The sequence below is a fragment of the Urocitellus parryii genome, chromosome 4, assembly GCF_045843805.1.
Source record: "Urocitellus parryii isolate mUroPar1 chromosome 4, mUroPar1.hap1, whole genome shotgun sequence".
NCBI lineage: Eukaryota > Metazoa > Chordata > Mammalia > Rodentia > Sciuridae > Urocitellus > Urocitellus parryii.
The window spans coordinates 142,739,333-142,755,644 of NC_135534.1; the positions used below are offsets into that span (position 1 = coordinate 142,739,333).

Consider the following 16,312-nt stretch of genomic DNA (forward strand, 5'->3'; position numbering starts at 1 on the left):
CTCTCTCTCAAAAAAATAAATAAATAAATAAACAAATAATATAAAGGTATTGTGTCCAACTATAATTAAAAAATTAAAAAAAAAATAGCAAAGGCTTTGTGGCAGGAAAGCAGGCTTGCAGTAGGTCTATGAAGCCAGGGCTGGAGAGAGGCAGGATACCCTGACCAGGCTATGCAGAGGAAGAGCGCAGCAGATGCCAGCCCCTTCCACAGACACAACTTCCCCTAGGCTAGACCGCACTGATTTTTTTTTTAATTTTTATTTTTTGTGGTGCTGGGGATTGAACCCAGAGGTGGTCTGCCACTGCACTACATCCCCCATCTTTTTTGTTTGGACAGCTAAGTTGCTAAGGCTAGCCTCCAATTTCCCTCCTGCCTCACCCTCCCAAATCATGTGGATTATAGGACTGCAGAAAACAATTATTTGGTGTTATATTTCCACCGTGCCAGTAACTGAGGTAAGCATTCTATACACTGTCTTGTTTAATTCTCACAGCAGACTTTAGAAAGCTATAATGTCTCCCTGTTTTTAGACGAAGAGTCATAGGCACCAAGTGACTAAGTAGCTTGCTCAGGGCCCTGCAGGTTAATAAGTAGTGGAGGTGTGATTCCTACCCTGGTTGGTCTGATTACAAAGTTCACACCTTCTAACACCCACTAAGCCTAGAGGGCTGCCTTGGGGCACTTGGTGTTTTCCCATCACAATGCATTTCATTGCCCTGGAATTTACTCATCTCTCCAGAACTTGGATCTCTGGCTCCTGCCCGGTTCACCACAGTATCCCTAGCTGCTGGGATACGGTGACAAATGATACAGTGCCTGGCAGAGTATAGGCACCAATAAGTGTATGTTAGAATGAATGAACTGAACACATGAATAAACGGGACTCTGAGCTCTTTCCCAAAGAGTGCTACCATCCTTCTCTGTTCCTATTGTGAGGGAACCCTTGGTTGCCAAGCCTAGATTGAGGTAGAAAACCCCACTTTTGTCCTCTCCTGCAGCATTAGACCCTGAGGTTGGATGAACAGAATCCTCCCTCCAAGTTCTGGTGCTCCCCTCAACAACCAACCTCACCCTCCCTTCTCATCCCCATCTATGCACAAAAATATAACATTGCAGGCCTGACTGCTAGCCTTTGAAAAGCCTGCTTATGCCATCACAGTGGTACACACCTGTAATGCCAGCAGCTCAGGAAGCTGAGGCAGGAGGACTGAGAGTTCAAAGCCATCCTGGGCAACAGCAAGGCCCTAAGCACTCAGCGAGACCCTGTCTCTAAATAAATATAAAAAAGGTCTGGGGTTGTAGCTCAATGATTAAGCACCCCTGGGTTCAATCCCCAGTACAAAAGAAAAAAAAAAAAAACCAAACCTGCTTATAAGAATGGTACCCAGCTGATTTCTGAGAACTTGGATTCGGGGGAGGATTCCCCATTTGCAGAACTTATGATAAAAGTAGCTCACTGTCCATAAACTACTTGTGCAAATAATGTGGTTTATGTTGACCACCTACTTTCCTCTGGGGAGCCTGAAATTTGGGGTTTGAAACATGATAGGTATAACAATCCCTCAATAAAAACCCTGGGACTGAGTCTCTGAGATTTCCTGGTTGGTAACATTTTATATGTGTGGTCACAAGAGTTGCTGGGGGAATTAGGGCAGGCTGTGTGGCTCCGCTGGGAGAGGAACCTTGGAGGTTGGAGCCTGGTTTTCCTGAACTTTGCTCCATGTGTTTTTTTTTTTTTTCCTTTGTGGATTGTGTAATCCTTGTACTGTAATAAATCAGCCCTCAGAATAACTATGTGATGAGTCCCCAGAGTCCTGCTAGCAAATCCCCTGTTGGCAGCCGCTCTGGACAGGAGTTTTGTATGTGACGAGCCAGCCATGGGCTGTATGTGTGAGCTGTGAGCATCTTGACACACAAAGCGGACTGGACTGACGATGCTGCTCTGTCTGGGCTGTGCCTGTATGTGTCCCTTCCACATGCTCTGCCTTTGATCCCCACACAGCACATGAGATGGGCGTCAGCTTCCAAGATGTCAGTCAATCTGCTGACAGCAAGACATCATGAATCCTGACCCCTTGCCTCACTGGAATGGCTTCTCCCCAATAAAACCGGGTTCGAGGGGTGCTCTCTTTCTTTCTTGCCTGCCTTGCCTCCTTTGTGGGAACTGGGTCAGAGTAGCTGTCAAAGAATCCAAAGAAAAGGGTATTTATCTGTCTGTGTGTCATTATTTCATGCCAGCCCAGTTCACCTGGAGTGACCCTGACTGGTTTAGTCGTGTGTCTCGACAATCCCCAACACTGGGCATGGTCTTGGGGACTGCAAGATACTGCCTCTCCACTTCAGAAGCAGGGTTGTGAACTGCTTCCAGTCCAGTCCTGTCCACTAACCAGGGGACTCATATACCCAGAACCTACAGAGATGGCATCTCCTATAGACGTGTGCCAACAGCTCAGTGGGATTGAGAGCAAACTGGAAAGCCTGGAGTAGGAGCTTGTTCCTGGGCCCCTGTCACAGCGAGTCACATGCAGATCCAGGTGGTGTTACAACCAGCGATCTTAAACCATCTCTCTTGGCTAACAAAGGATGCCCAAATGATAAGAGAATATCTGGGGACAGGCTGTGGCCTCTTTCCCAAAAGCCAGAGAATATTTTACATCTTCAGACACAAGGAGGATTCCTTCAAAGTGAACTGTATAAGACAGTAGGGAATGTTTGCCTCCACATTGTGAAACCAGCAGGCAGGGCAGAACAGGTTTGCTTTCAGCACCGGGGCCACTGCCCTTCTTGGATTTCTCCTCTGAAGCAAATCTTCTGACCTTCCTGAGGCCAGAGACACTCCCATATGCAAGCATGCACTCACAGAATCGGCTTATATCAGGTTCAGGTTACAATAAGAAGGCTGGGTGCATGGCCGCACAAATCTTTAAAGCTATTAAGCTGAGCAGGCAAATACCAGTTTTAGTGATGACCATCACTATGCATAAAGGAACCTTCTTGTTTGCAGATCCCACTTTGGTTCTAGGTTGATTTGCAATAGGCAAGAAGAGGGAAAGGATGCAGTCAGCAAGTAGCCCAAAGACTACAGCCTGAGGATGGAAGGGGGCCCCTATCTAAAGAAGGAAAGTCAACCCTGGCCTGTGACCTCAGGCTGCACAGCCCCCTATCCTGTAATGCCAGCCTTTCTAGAAGGCAAGACCTATACCTACCACTTGGTGGCACTCAGTCCCTCCCCGGAAATCAACACCTGCACAGGTCCTCCCTCTCCTGAACTCCACACATGGAGCTGGAGGACCCTGGCTGCCCTGGTCTCCTCATTACCCTCTGTCCATTCCCTTCACTGTCCTTTAAAGACTCCTGTTTCTCCCAGGACCCTCCCCACAGCATCCCTGAATTCAGTCCTCAGCACCTGTCGATGGCCCCTTGCTTCATCCCTGATCCATGCCTCCAACAAGCACCTGCATGGCTGGAACCCAGCCATTCTGTATACTTATGTCCTCCCCACCACATGCTACAGTCTTAAACTGCCAGATGCCTCCAAGCCACTGGTTCTCAAAGTGGGACTCCTAGATCAGCAGCAGCAGCACCTGGGGTGGGTACTTGTTAGAGAGAAATTTTCGGTCCCCAACACACCTACTTACTCAATCCAAAGCTCCAAGACTGGGATCCAGCAGCCTATGATTTAACTAGCCCTCCAGGCGGTCCAGATGTATGCTGATATATTTATTTTTTATACTGGGAATTGAACTCAGGGGTGCTTAACCATCTAGCCACATCCCCAGAGCCCCCTCCCACCTTTTAAAATTGTTTTTTTTATTTTGAGACTAAGTTGCTTAGGGCCATGCTAAATTGCTGAGGCTGGCCTTGAACTTGTGATCCTCCTGTCTCAGCCTCCTGATTATAGTCCTGCACCACTACGCCCAGCAATGTACACTGGTATTTGAGAACCACTGCACCATGCTATTGTGTATGCCAGTTCAACTCTTTCTTAAGCAAGTCTCAAGTGAAAGTTAATTTTCTCTTCTAAATTCAGCTGGTTTCCCCATTTTTCTCAATGCTACCAACATTTTTCCATAACACAATATCAAATCAGTATATCCCAAGTACAATGTAGTAAGCCTCCAAAATACAACAGGTACCAAAAAAGAGAATTCTTCATGTGGCTACAGAGAAAATCACTGCCATGTGGTTTGGAAACGAAAAGAACAAAAATGCACTAACTCATGAAAGATGTCTATCAGTCTACTCTTCTTTATGGGGGGTACTTGAGAATAAAATAGAGCACCCTAGTAAGATATATAAATAATGTATTAATGTTATTTTAAGGACTATTATTGTATATTTTGTCTGTTTATTAATTTTTGATGCTGGAAATCAAACTCAGGGCTACACAGATGCTAAGTGCATATTCCTTCCATTGAGCTATGCCCCCAGCCTTACTGCATATTTTAATAAGTAGAATTGACAGATGTTAATCAACAAATATTTTGATTAAAATGTTTAATCACCATGTGCATCAATCCACTTTTTGGTATGTTTATTAACATCTGAATGATGCATATTTTTTTTTCTCATGGGCATTAAATCAGTAGGTAGAGCAATTAAGTCTCTGCCTACTTTCTCTGTCTCAAGGCCAAGAAACTCTTTATTCACTATTTCTTCACTCAGCTCTTTCAGGACATCAGATATTACACTAGGCCCTCAGGCAAACAAAAAGATACCAAAAGAGCAAGGGCTCAATTTACATTTTCAGTATTCTTCTAAACCACTGAAACAGGGAATGCATTCAAAACAGATTTTCCTCTTTCTCTACCTAATTTTATTTTAGAAAAGAATAAAGGAAAAAGTCAAGGGGTTGGGAATGTTGATCAGTGGTGCAGCCCTTACCTAGCAAGCTCAAATCCTTGGATAAAAAAGAAAGAAAAAATCAAGAAAGAATGGGCTTGCCTAATTTACATGAGGCCCTGGGCTCAATCCTCAGCACTAAAAAGAAAAAGCAAGAGAGAGAAAATAAAGTGATTCATGCTACAATGTAGATAAACCTTAAAAAAGTATCTAAGTTAAAGAAGCCAGATATAAAAGGCTACATATTGTATAATTTCATTTATATGAAATGTCCAGAACAGACAAATCTATAGACAGAAAAATCAATGGTTGCCCTGGGAGGGAGGGACTGGGGGCAGGGGATGAGAGGCGACAACTAAGGGGTAGAGGAAATCTACAAGGGGACTTTTTTTTTAGGGCAGTGAAAATGTCCTAAAATTGTTCATGGTTACACAACTGTGAATATACCAAAAACATTGAATTGTGTGCTTCATTTTTTTAAATTGTTCTCTTTAAATAAAGAATTTATTTAAATAGGTAAATTTATTTAAATAGGTAAATCGTAGGGGCGCTTTACCACTTAGTCACATCCCCAGTCCTTTCTATTTTTTATTTTTGAGACAGGGCCTCACTAAGTTACTAAGGCTGGCCCCAAACTTGAAATCCTCTTGCTTCAGCCTCCTGAGTGGCTGGAATTTACAGGCATGCACCACTGCATCTGGCTAAAACTGCTGTTTAAAAATTGGTCTAATGAGAATTACTAACAACTAAGCAGGGCTTCCTGCATGAGAGGCAAGTGCTCTACCAACTGAGCTATATTCCCACACCCTACAAGCACTTTTACAAAAGGGTGCTTGAGTCCTCACTATGATTCTGGAGAGAGATCATTGTTCTTTTAACTTTATATATGCAGGTATGTGGTATATATAAAAGCTCTGAGTTTATAAGATTACTCTATTCATCCAGCTGGTGGAAGTTTAGGTCAGCTTTACCACAGCTAACCCTGTGCCCCTTCTTTGACACTGTGCAGCATCTCAGGGAACTAAAAGGGTACTGTCAGGTTGGTGAACAAGGATAACACCTCTAGGCCATCTGAATAAGAAAAATGTCCAGGACTTGATCTTTACCAGGAACAGAGTTGGTACACTAACTCCACAGTCAAGCTAGGTATTAATCTGACTTTCTCAGAGTTCGTAGGGTGCCATGAAATGGCATCCTTTGCTCTAAAATCTTTGCTTCGCTGGAATTTACCTGAATTTTTCCCTGTGTGCGTGTGTGCGTGTGTGTGTGTGTGTGTGTGTGTGTGTGTGTGTGTGTGTTGCTGGGGATGAAATCCAGGGCCTCATGCATGCTTGCCAAGTGTTCTACCACTGAGCAACTACAACCCCAGCCCTGATCATCTTTTTATTTGCTTTGGGGACTAATGCAGGACCTGATGTCCCAAAAGCATTAAATGAAAAATGAATTAATATATAGCCTGTTGGTGGTGAGGGAGAGTAAGTAAGCAGGGACATATAATTCTATATGGAAGGACTGTGCAAAGATCCATGGGTTCAAGACTTACTTGAATCCATGGTGGCCTCAATTTTCTCTTCTGTGAAGTGAGAAAACAAAACAAAACTCTCAAGATTGTTGTAAGTATGACAATATGCCTTAAATCCCTGGTTCACAATAGGGATATTTCTTTGATAATAAAATAGTCCAGTAGCTGGGGAACAGTGGTTCTTCTGGACCCTTGGGAGTCTAAACATCAATAACGATCAATACCTAAAATCATTAATTAGAAGAAGAAGGAGTAAAGAGGTACTGATTAGACCTGCCAAACTTGAACTATCTAATTTCAGAGATGAACCTATGGTTAATTTTTTTATGTTAAATTAAAATTACAGAATTGGGGATATAGCTCAGTAGTAGAGTATTTGCCTAACATGAGCAAGGCCCTCATTACCACAATAAATAAAGAAATAGTTTAAAACATTAAGTAAAATAATTAATTAACATAATATTTTCTTGTACTTTCAGAATAATTTTTACAATATCCAAACTCGAGGAGCTGGGGATGTGGCTCAATATACTATAGCATGTATGTAGTATCTGCTAGGCCTTGGGTTCAATCTCCAGCATGAAAAAGAGGAAGAAAAATTACAACATTTTAGTTTGTATGTGTGTTCAAGTGTGCATACATGTTTATGCATGTTCATCCAAATGATTCCCAAACCTAATTTTATATGAGAATCATCCTGGTACTATTAAATCTACAAAGGCTCTGACTTAGTGAATCTGGAATATTTGATAATATTTCCATTTTTACAAAGTTCCCAGGTGATGCCCCAGACATCATGAAGCACTGATAAAACCATTCATTGGAGGTTGGGGGTGTGGCTCAGTGGCAGAGTGCTTACCTAGCATGGTTATGTAGGGCCCTGGGTTTAATCCCCAGGATTATACAAACAACAACAACAACAACAACAAGAACCCACCCATTTGAAATTTTCTCTCATGTATGGACTGCAAAATAGCATTTGTTCACTGGTTAAAACACTGCATATATCGTTACTTCAGAAAAGAACATTTGGTAGAAGGAGAAAATCTTTCTCTTTTGTCTCACTAGAATTAAAAGGAATGAATCATTCTGAAACTCTGAGAAAGCAAGAATCTTCCATAGAGAGAGCATTTTCTGCCAAATCTTTCCCTTTTGAATTATCTTTAATCATTTCAAGGCACTTATCAATCACACAAAGCTGTAAATTCCTTTCTAAAAGTTAATAACCTCATTCTGATAAAAGCTTTAGCACAATCAAAGTCAAGGGTCTTAAGAAATATAAGACAGAGCTCAGGAAGAATAGGAGAGATCTCCACTATTCAGCTGTTTATTAAGTTTTCCCAAATCCTTGACCACTCATGTATTCTGAACCACATTTTTTTGTGGGGGGAGGGGAGTGGGGACTATCAGGGATTTAACTCAGGGGCACTCAGCCATGAGCCATATCCCCAGCCCTATTTTGTTGTTGTTGTTGTTGTTGTTGTTGTTTATTTAGAGACAGGGTCTCATGGAAAGGTTTAGCAACTTGCTTTTGCTGAGGCTGGCTTTGAACTCCCAATTCTCCTGCCTCAGCCTCCCCAGCTGCTGGGAGTACAGGCCTGCACCAGGGGCACCCAGCTCCTGAAGCACATTCATTTTTTTAGTTGTAGTTGGACACAATATCTTTATTTTGTTTATTTATTTTTTTGTGGTGCTAAGGATGGAACCCAGGTCCTCACACATGCTAGGCGAGCACTTTACTGCTGAGCTACAACCCCAGCCCCTGAACCACATTCTTGATCTATAACAGTGACTTAGATGATAAATTAAACATTTTATTCACCAATTCAGTTATGTTCTCACTGAAAAGTATGCCCTCAAATCACAAGCTGGATCATTTTAAGAGGATAGAAACAAATGGCTTTCACTATTAGAAAGCTTTCTAAGTTTATGCACACTTTTCTACAACGAAGAATGATGTTGCTGGATCATTACTTGCATTTAACATTAAAGCAGAAATAAAACAGTTTGGGGTATTCTGGAAAGTTATTTCAAATCTTTTTTTTTAATGTTTTGCTGTAACCTCCTCCAATATTTATGAAACAATAACTTTTTTCTTAAGGTTTATTCCAACCCAGAGTCTCATACTCTACCACTGACCTACATTTCTAATCCCTTATTTTGAATATCAACAGGACACCTAAGTAATGCCACTAAAAGAAGCTCAGAGTAACAGATCACCAGGCAACAATGCTTAATTAGTGCAGAGGGAGTCTTGTGAGAAAGTCCATTCTATTCCAGTCAAAACAAAAAGGAAATCCTCAGGGTCTACGTTGTCTCTATTAAAAGAAAGCACACCAAGAACCAGGAGCTATACATAGTGCTTATCCATTCAGGAATCCCCAAATGTTTGTTTATATTCTGCCCACATGATTTTTCTTTCACTTTTACATGCCTATTCAACCTTTTCTGTTCCCTACAAAAAAAAAAAAAAAAAAAAGAATTAAAAGTATACAGAAGCTGGGGTCGGTGGCACAGGCCTGTAATTCCAGCAGTTAAGGAGGCTGAGGCAGGAGGATCAACAAGTTCAAAGCCAGCTCAGCAACAGCAAGGCGCTAAGCAACTCAGTGAGACCCTGTCTCTAAATAAAATACAAAATAGGGCTGGGATGGGGGTCAGTGGTCGAGTGCCCCTGAGTTCAATCTGGTACTAAAAAAAAAAAAAAAAAAAAAAAAAAACCAGAGTCCAAGGAAAGAAATGGGTACAGAGTTTCTATTGCACAACACTGAATGTATTTCAATGCCATTGAATCATACCTTTAACAAGGTTAAAATGCTAAATACCATACTATGTATATTTGCCACAAAAAAATAATCCTGAAACAAAAACTGCAGGATGATATGTTAACTGTTATTTCCAAATCTTGATAAAAAGCCAATCACACTGGGGTGGAGGAGCTGTGATCCACTTGGCTATAGTGCATTTGTCCCGGTGGGCAAAATGAAAATCCAAAGTAAAGGACAAGAGGGAAATGTGTCATAAATCACTCTTTTTCACTAGACAGAAAACTTCACCCCGAGACACCCTAACCCAGTGCTTCTCAAACTGAAAATATAAACGGATCCCCTGGGGATCTTGATTCAGCTGGCCTGGGGCAGGGCTTGCATTTCAAAAGGCCCCGGGGCAATGTCCCGAAACTCAACAAGGAAACCCAGAGAATAAATAGATCAGACCTTTCAAATGAATAGGTTGAGGACCTCACTTACCTACTAACCACTGTTTGTAAAGACGGACTGAGAAACTTCCTCCCGGCAGTACCCGCCCACCCGTAGGCCTGGAAGCAGCCACGGATAGAGAGAGGAGAGAGAGACTAAGTTGCACCGAAAGCCCTCACGCAAACAGTCTGGAAAATACCCTTTTCAAGCTCGAAGAATGCCTGGCATTCGGTGGACTTTTTCCAACATAAAGATCTCCAACTTGCTCTGACTGAGAGTTCCCTATAGAAGAAGCTTGCAACACAACCCTTGGAAAACCGACAACGCCCTGCATGTTGTCAGCCTCGGCTCCACGCTAGTAAATGGGTCAGAAAGGGCAAAAAGTAAAAACAAAATAAGAGTAAAGTTTCTCAAGGCTTTGTGGCGCTGGGGACAGAGATCCGAGCCGCGCAGGCAGGCAAGCAGATCCCGGGCGGCCACTCAGGCGGGGTGGAGTGGGCAGTTTTCGAGCCCCGCGGCGAAGATTTGGCCGGTAGACCCAGCAGCCCCCACCTGCTTCCAGCTAGCACCTCCCTCCGCCCACGTCCATCCAAGGCACACGCTCCCGCCCCCTCCTATACTGTTGGCTGCTGCAACAGAAACTCAAAGGCCATTTTAATCTGGTTAAAGAGAAGCTCCTACAGAAAGTGGAACGGTTTCCAGCCTTTGGAAGAGAAGGGCTAGGCACCTGTAGCTGCCCAGGTGCGTGCGCCCTCTTCTCAGATGACTCCCTGAAAGAACCCCTGTCGGGCGCTGCTACCCGCCCGGGGTGGAGAGGGAGACAAAATTAAAGAGGAAATAAAATGCCCAATAAACTACACCCCAGATCTCCTTGTGGAATCTGGGGACATCAGATCACCTCTGTCCGCGCTGCCCCTTATTCCTCCAGGCACCACCGATTCAGGGCACTAGCACAATTTTGCACCCAGCAAACCCCTCCCCACCAAAATCCCGTAAGGAGGAAAGGCACTCTGGCGACGCCCAAACGCAGGTGGCCGCTCTCCGGTCGCTCGGCGGGCAGCGGCAAAAGCCCCGCTGGCTCTGCCAGGACCTGGGAGGGAAAAGGAGGACAGTACTCGCCTGGAGAAGGGTGGAGTAGGTAGCCGGCAGCGGAGTCCCGCGCAGGGCTAAGGAGGCGCTCCCTGGTGCTTGTGACTCTGCGCCAGCGGCTGCGCCGGTGTCCCCTGCGCTGCCCGCCCGGATAGCTGGCAGCGCCTGGCAGAGCGGGAGTACAGGAGGCTGCCCCGGTAATGGGCGTGCACGAATGGCCTCCGCGGCCGCTCCTGTGTATTATTGTGACTCAAGCTATTTCCTGTTTGGAGGTTTGGGAGAAAGAAGAGAAAAAAAAAATCCAGATTGGGGGGAAAGGGAGTTGGGCGGTGACGAGTACGAGAGCCAAGGCCCAGGAGCCGCGAGTGGTCGGCGGCCGTCACCTGCTCCCTAGAGATCAGAAAAATTGCCTGGCGCGGAGACCCGGAAAAAACGACGCGATTTCTTGAGGGAAGGGCAAAGAGGGAGCCCTCACCCACGCCACCCAGCGGTGGGGCAGGAGTGGCGGCCGTGAAGGCGGCCTTGTCACCGGAGCCCCTGTGCCATTCCCCTGCCGCCGCTTCCCTTCTCGGCAGAGTTGGCTGAGCTTCCTCCAGCCACAAGTCCAAGAGGCCTTCGTGGGCTTCTTTATTCGTGCCCAGGTTTGCTTCTTGAGCCTCTCCTGGGTGTGAGCAAGGAAGAGGGCAGCTCAGCCACCCTTCGAAGAACGGGAGGAAGGGTGGTAGGGTCTTGTGGATGTGGGGTCGTTGTTCTATTAAGGGAAGAAGGGAAACAGTCTGTTGATTTTAATGAAAAGTTAACTTTTTTTTTTTTATGATCAGTTTCCATTCCCCTCCCCCACAAACCTCGCCCTTAACCAGGATCTCGGAGTTTGAGGCTCCAATCCGGAAATGCCGGTTCCTCCCAAGGGACAATAGGTGAGGGCGGGAGCATTAACTGAAAAAGCCTGCTTAGTCGCTTTGAGAATCCGTGTTAGGCTGGGAAGGCAGAATTCTCCCAGTGCCCAAGGCTGCACCTGGAAGCAGGTGCTCCTTTCTTACATTTGTCATGGTCTTGTTAAAAAGCCTGGAAAGATAACGGACAGTTATTGTTTAATAGCTACAGAGTTTCAATTTGGTATGATGAAAAAGTTCTGGAGATGGATGGATAGTGGGGATAGTTGCACAATGTGAATTCACTTAATGGCATTGAATTGTATACTTAAAAATGGTTAAAATAGTAAATTTTATGTTGAATGTAATTCATTTTAATGAAAAATCCTGTGAACAATGCCATCATTCATTTAAGACAAAAGTGCTTTCTCCTCTAAACTTTTTTCCTTTTTCTTTCTTTCTTTCTTTTTTTTCTTTCTTTCTTTTTTTTTTTTTTTTTTTTTTTTTTTTGTGTGTGTGTGTGTGCTGGGGATTAAACCCAGGGGCGCCCTATTACTGAATTTACCAGACCAGACCTTTTCATTTTATTTATTTATTTAGGTACAAGGGATTGAACTCAGAGGTACCCTTACTGAGCCACATCCCCAGTCCTATTTTGCATTTTATTTAGAGATAGGGCCTTGCTGAGTTGCTTAGAGTGCTTAGAGCCACCCCCTTGCTGAGGCTGGCTTTGAATTTGGGATTCTCCTGTTTCAGCCTCCTGAGCCACAGGAATTACAGACATGTGTCATTGCGCCCGGCCAAACCTTTTTATTTTTTAATTTTTATTTTATTTTTTTAATTATTTTTTTTTAAATGAACAGAGAGGCTGGCCTCGAACTTGCTTTCCTTCTGTCTCAGCCTCCACAAGTGCCACCCTCCATACAAACCTTTGCAGGAAAGTAATGGAATGAATAATAGTACTTGTTATAAAACTCAAATTCACTTAGTTTTGCCTTCTGGGGATACTTGTCAAGCTATGTGGAGAGAAAACTAAGCTAAAAGGATAGTATGATTTTAAGAAAGATGAATAGTAATTTATTATTAAAAGAAAATGTTAGCAAGACAAATTAAAGTTTATATAGTAGACAGGCACAATCCCAGACACTTTGGAGGCTGAGGCAGGAGAATTGAAAGTTCAAGACCAACCTCAGCACTTTAGCAAGACCCCATAACAAATAAGCAATAGAAAGGACTGGAATATAGCTCAGTGGTAAAACACCCCTGGATTCAATCCCCTAGTATAAAAAAGAGAGAAGGGAAGAAAGAAAAGTACGTGCAGGATGCCACTATAATTTACCTTAGAAAGCAAGAACACACATATACGTATTTGCTTATTTTTTAATGGAAAGATGAATTTTTTTAAAAATATATATACTCACTGAGCTGGGAGTGAGAAATAAGATCTTTTTTTTTTTTTTTGAGAGAGAAAGAGAGAGAATTTTTTAATATTTATTTTTTAGTTATCGGCGGGCACAACATCTTTGTTTTGTATGTGGTGCTGAGGATCGAACCCGGGCCGCACGCATGCCTGGCGAGCGCGCTACCGCTTGAGCCACATCCCCAGTCCGGAAAGATGAATTATTAAATAAAATGGTTAACTTATAAGGGAGGGAACAAGATGGAAGTGAAGCCAGATTTAAAGATAGGTAGTTAGTGTAGTTAGGTAAATTGGGTCTAATATCAGTAAAATAAAGAAAATGGAGGCCATTATAGAGAATGGAGTCCACCAAAAAAAAAAAAAAAAAGAAAAAAAAAAGAGAGAATGGAGTCCAGGAAACCAGATCAGCATTTGGGGAAATTGAAATGCTAATGTCCCCAAGGCCCAGAACCCATCCTAAGGAACTGCTAATGAAACAGCTCCCAGCAAACAGGGAATTGCTAATAAAAAACCACCCCAGGCCCTTCCTGCCCAGATTACTCCTTCAACCCACCCATCTCCCACCTTTCTCCCACTTTTGGGGCCTTCCCACCTGCATTCTATCACTGCAGATAAAGGGAAACAAAAGACATGAATGTGTGAAAACTAAAAAGAAGACCTTAGCTATAAAAGAGGGAAGACCTCTCCCTTCCACGGATTCTGCCTTGTGGGTCCCCTTCTTCCTCCAAGGAGAAGTCTTTCTGCTGTCCTTTAATAAAGCTTCTACTTTCCACTCTACACTTGCTTCTCTGGTGTTATACTTCAGCATTTGGGGAAGCAGTAAACAGCGATAACAGAAGGGACAGGGCAGGAGCTAGATTTCTCTAAATAAACCTTGGTTAGAAATTTGACTTTGGAGTGATATAAATGCTTTACCTAATTATGAAACAAAATAAAACCAGATTTTAAATAATCAAAGAAGGCAAAATGCCAGCCATGGCAAATGCCTATAATCCCAGCAGTTCAATAGGCTAGGCAACTTTAAGGCCAGCCTCAGCAATTTAGTGAAATCTTGCCTCCAAATAAATAAATAAATAAAAATAAAGGGCTGGGGATGTAGCTGAAAGGTAGAGCACCCCCGGGTTCCAAACCCAGTATTCCCCACCCCAAAATGAAATGCAGTAAATAAATCTAAGTATCAAGTTAGTGGCTTACTCACATAAAAGGAAATTATTTCCCTTATTTGATTCTATATTCCTTAGGGATATCCCTAATGATGAAGAGCATTAAGAAAAGTAAATTTTTAGCAGGACGTGTTGATACACACCTACAATCCCAACTACTCAGAAGGATTGAGGCAGGAGGATTACAAGTTCAAGGTCAGCCTTATCCACTTGGCAAGCCCCTCAGCAACTTAGTGAGACCCTGCATCAAAATTTAAAAAAAAAAAAAAAATCTGGAGATGTAGCTCCATTGTAAAATGGCCCTTGGTTCAATCCTCACTACAAAAAAAAAAAAAAAAAAAAAAAAGTTCAAGTTCTACCCAATGAAAACACCATCAGATAATGACTATCTGATTGAATAGGCAGTCTTAGATCCTGATTGGCTCTCAAAAGACAGTCTTTCTTAAAAAGGAGCTAGTCCAGTGGGGCAGGAGGCACACATCTGTAATCCCAGAGGTTGGAGAGATTGAGACAGGAGGATCCTGAGTTCAAAGGCAGCCTCAGCAAGGAAGAGGCACTAAGCAACTCAGTGAGTCTAAACTCACTAAGCTTGCTTGCTAAGCAACTCAGTGAGACCCTGTCTTCAAATGAAATACAAAAGAAGGATGGGGACGTAACTCAGTGATTGAATGGCCCCGAGTTCAATCCCCAGTACCACCCAAAAAATAAATAAATGAAAGGAGCTAGTCCTCCTTAGAAAAATGGTTGATTTTAAGTCTAAGGCGAAAAGTATCCAAAATTAGTTAGGAATATTTTGTCAATGCAGAAAGCACAGAAGTTACCAGAAACAAATAGGTAAACATCCAATGGAATCCTGAGCCAATTTGTGGAAGCTCCCACTGGCCAAAATGGGATAACTTTAAGCATCATTAAGAAAAATAATTGCAACAAATTGAGACATGAAATTTCTGTATACTCGTGGGTCATAATGATGCTTTAAAAAATCACTGCAGATGGTCAACTTTGGAAATTCAGTAGAACTCATTTGTTATTTTGAAAGCTGACAATGGTAAATTTTAAAAAAAGAATTGCACATTTCCGCTGTGTTTTGGGGTTGGATCTAACCCTTCTCAGGTACCTTTTCAAACTTTCTCAGCTTCACCTTCTCTTCTTTCAGCCACTGATGAAGCTCTGGGTGGGCTCTGACCAGCTTCATGCAGGAGCAAACCTAAAAAAAACCTCATCTCTAACCTTCCACCTTAGGGTTCCTCAGTTAATGACAGTGTGGAGAGTAGGGATCCATAAACTATCTAGGTGCCTGTATCTAACACCCTGAAATGTGGGTAAGTTAGTGTTTCATGATCTGACCTTTGACCAAAGGATAGATACAAGCTTAGACAAAGACCTCTCCCCTCTCCCCCAAGAATGAACTATCCTGATGCTCATTCTGTATATCTTTTCTCAAGGTCACAAAGGGCCAACCAATCAGGTGTCCATAGTAGCAGCTGTCTACTCCTGAGGCTGCCTGGGAGTTGGCTCTCCAGCTTCTCCCTCCCTCACTTCTTTCCCTAGGACCACACTCCCCAAAAAAGCTTTTGCCTCTAGGCTCTGCTTCCTGGGAGAACCACAATAAGACACGTGAATCTCAGGATGACTAAATTGTTGATGAGGAAGTGAAAAACCAGCCCCTACCTCAGAGCAAAGCCTGTCCAAAGAAGGGGGCGTGACCTTTGTCCTTGGAAAGACCCACAGAGCACTCCTAGGCCCATACCCACCCTGCTGAGCTGTTTATCTACAAATAACAGGAGAGATCTGCTTCGCCAGGTGTCCCTGACTCAGTCATGCTAGGTGGGGATCCATAGCAACCCCCTAGCAGCCACCAATCAGCATGAGACAGGGAAATACCTGGGATGCCAGATGACCCTCCCAGTAGTTTATGGTGGTTGATAACATGTTGGGAAACCTTGTAGTTCAGCATTGAGGCCTAAACCAATCAGTTCAAACGAATCCCCCCTCTTTTACTAGTCAATCACCCTTACCCAGCTTGTTCCCGCCAGTGAATGTGCTAATCATGTTTTAAAGTTGTTTTATGATTTTTCCTGTGGTGTGTGATGATTTGCTAAGAGATGCTATGATGTATGTAAAGTCCCTGCCTTTCCCAAAGAGTGTATAAAACTACTGCAAACCCTGGGCTTGGGGCCTCTCAGCGTCACCAGTTGCTGTGTGTGC

The 16,312-nt window shown here is 43.4% G+C and overlaps 1 protein-coding gene across 1 annotated transcript in view; it reads right to left on the reverse strand.

The window, feature by feature from the left end:
- Tjp2 (tight junction protein 2) overlaps positions 1–11,019 on the reverse strand; it is a 145,813-nt gene extending 134,794 nt beyond the window's left edge. The window contains exon 1 of the mRNA XM_077797015.1: positions 10,680–11,019. The gene's annotated coding sequence lies outside the window, so the exon portion shown is untranslated. The remainder of the gene's footprint in view (positions 1–10,679) is intronic.
- Positions 11,020–16,312: the final 5,293 nt, after the last annotated feature.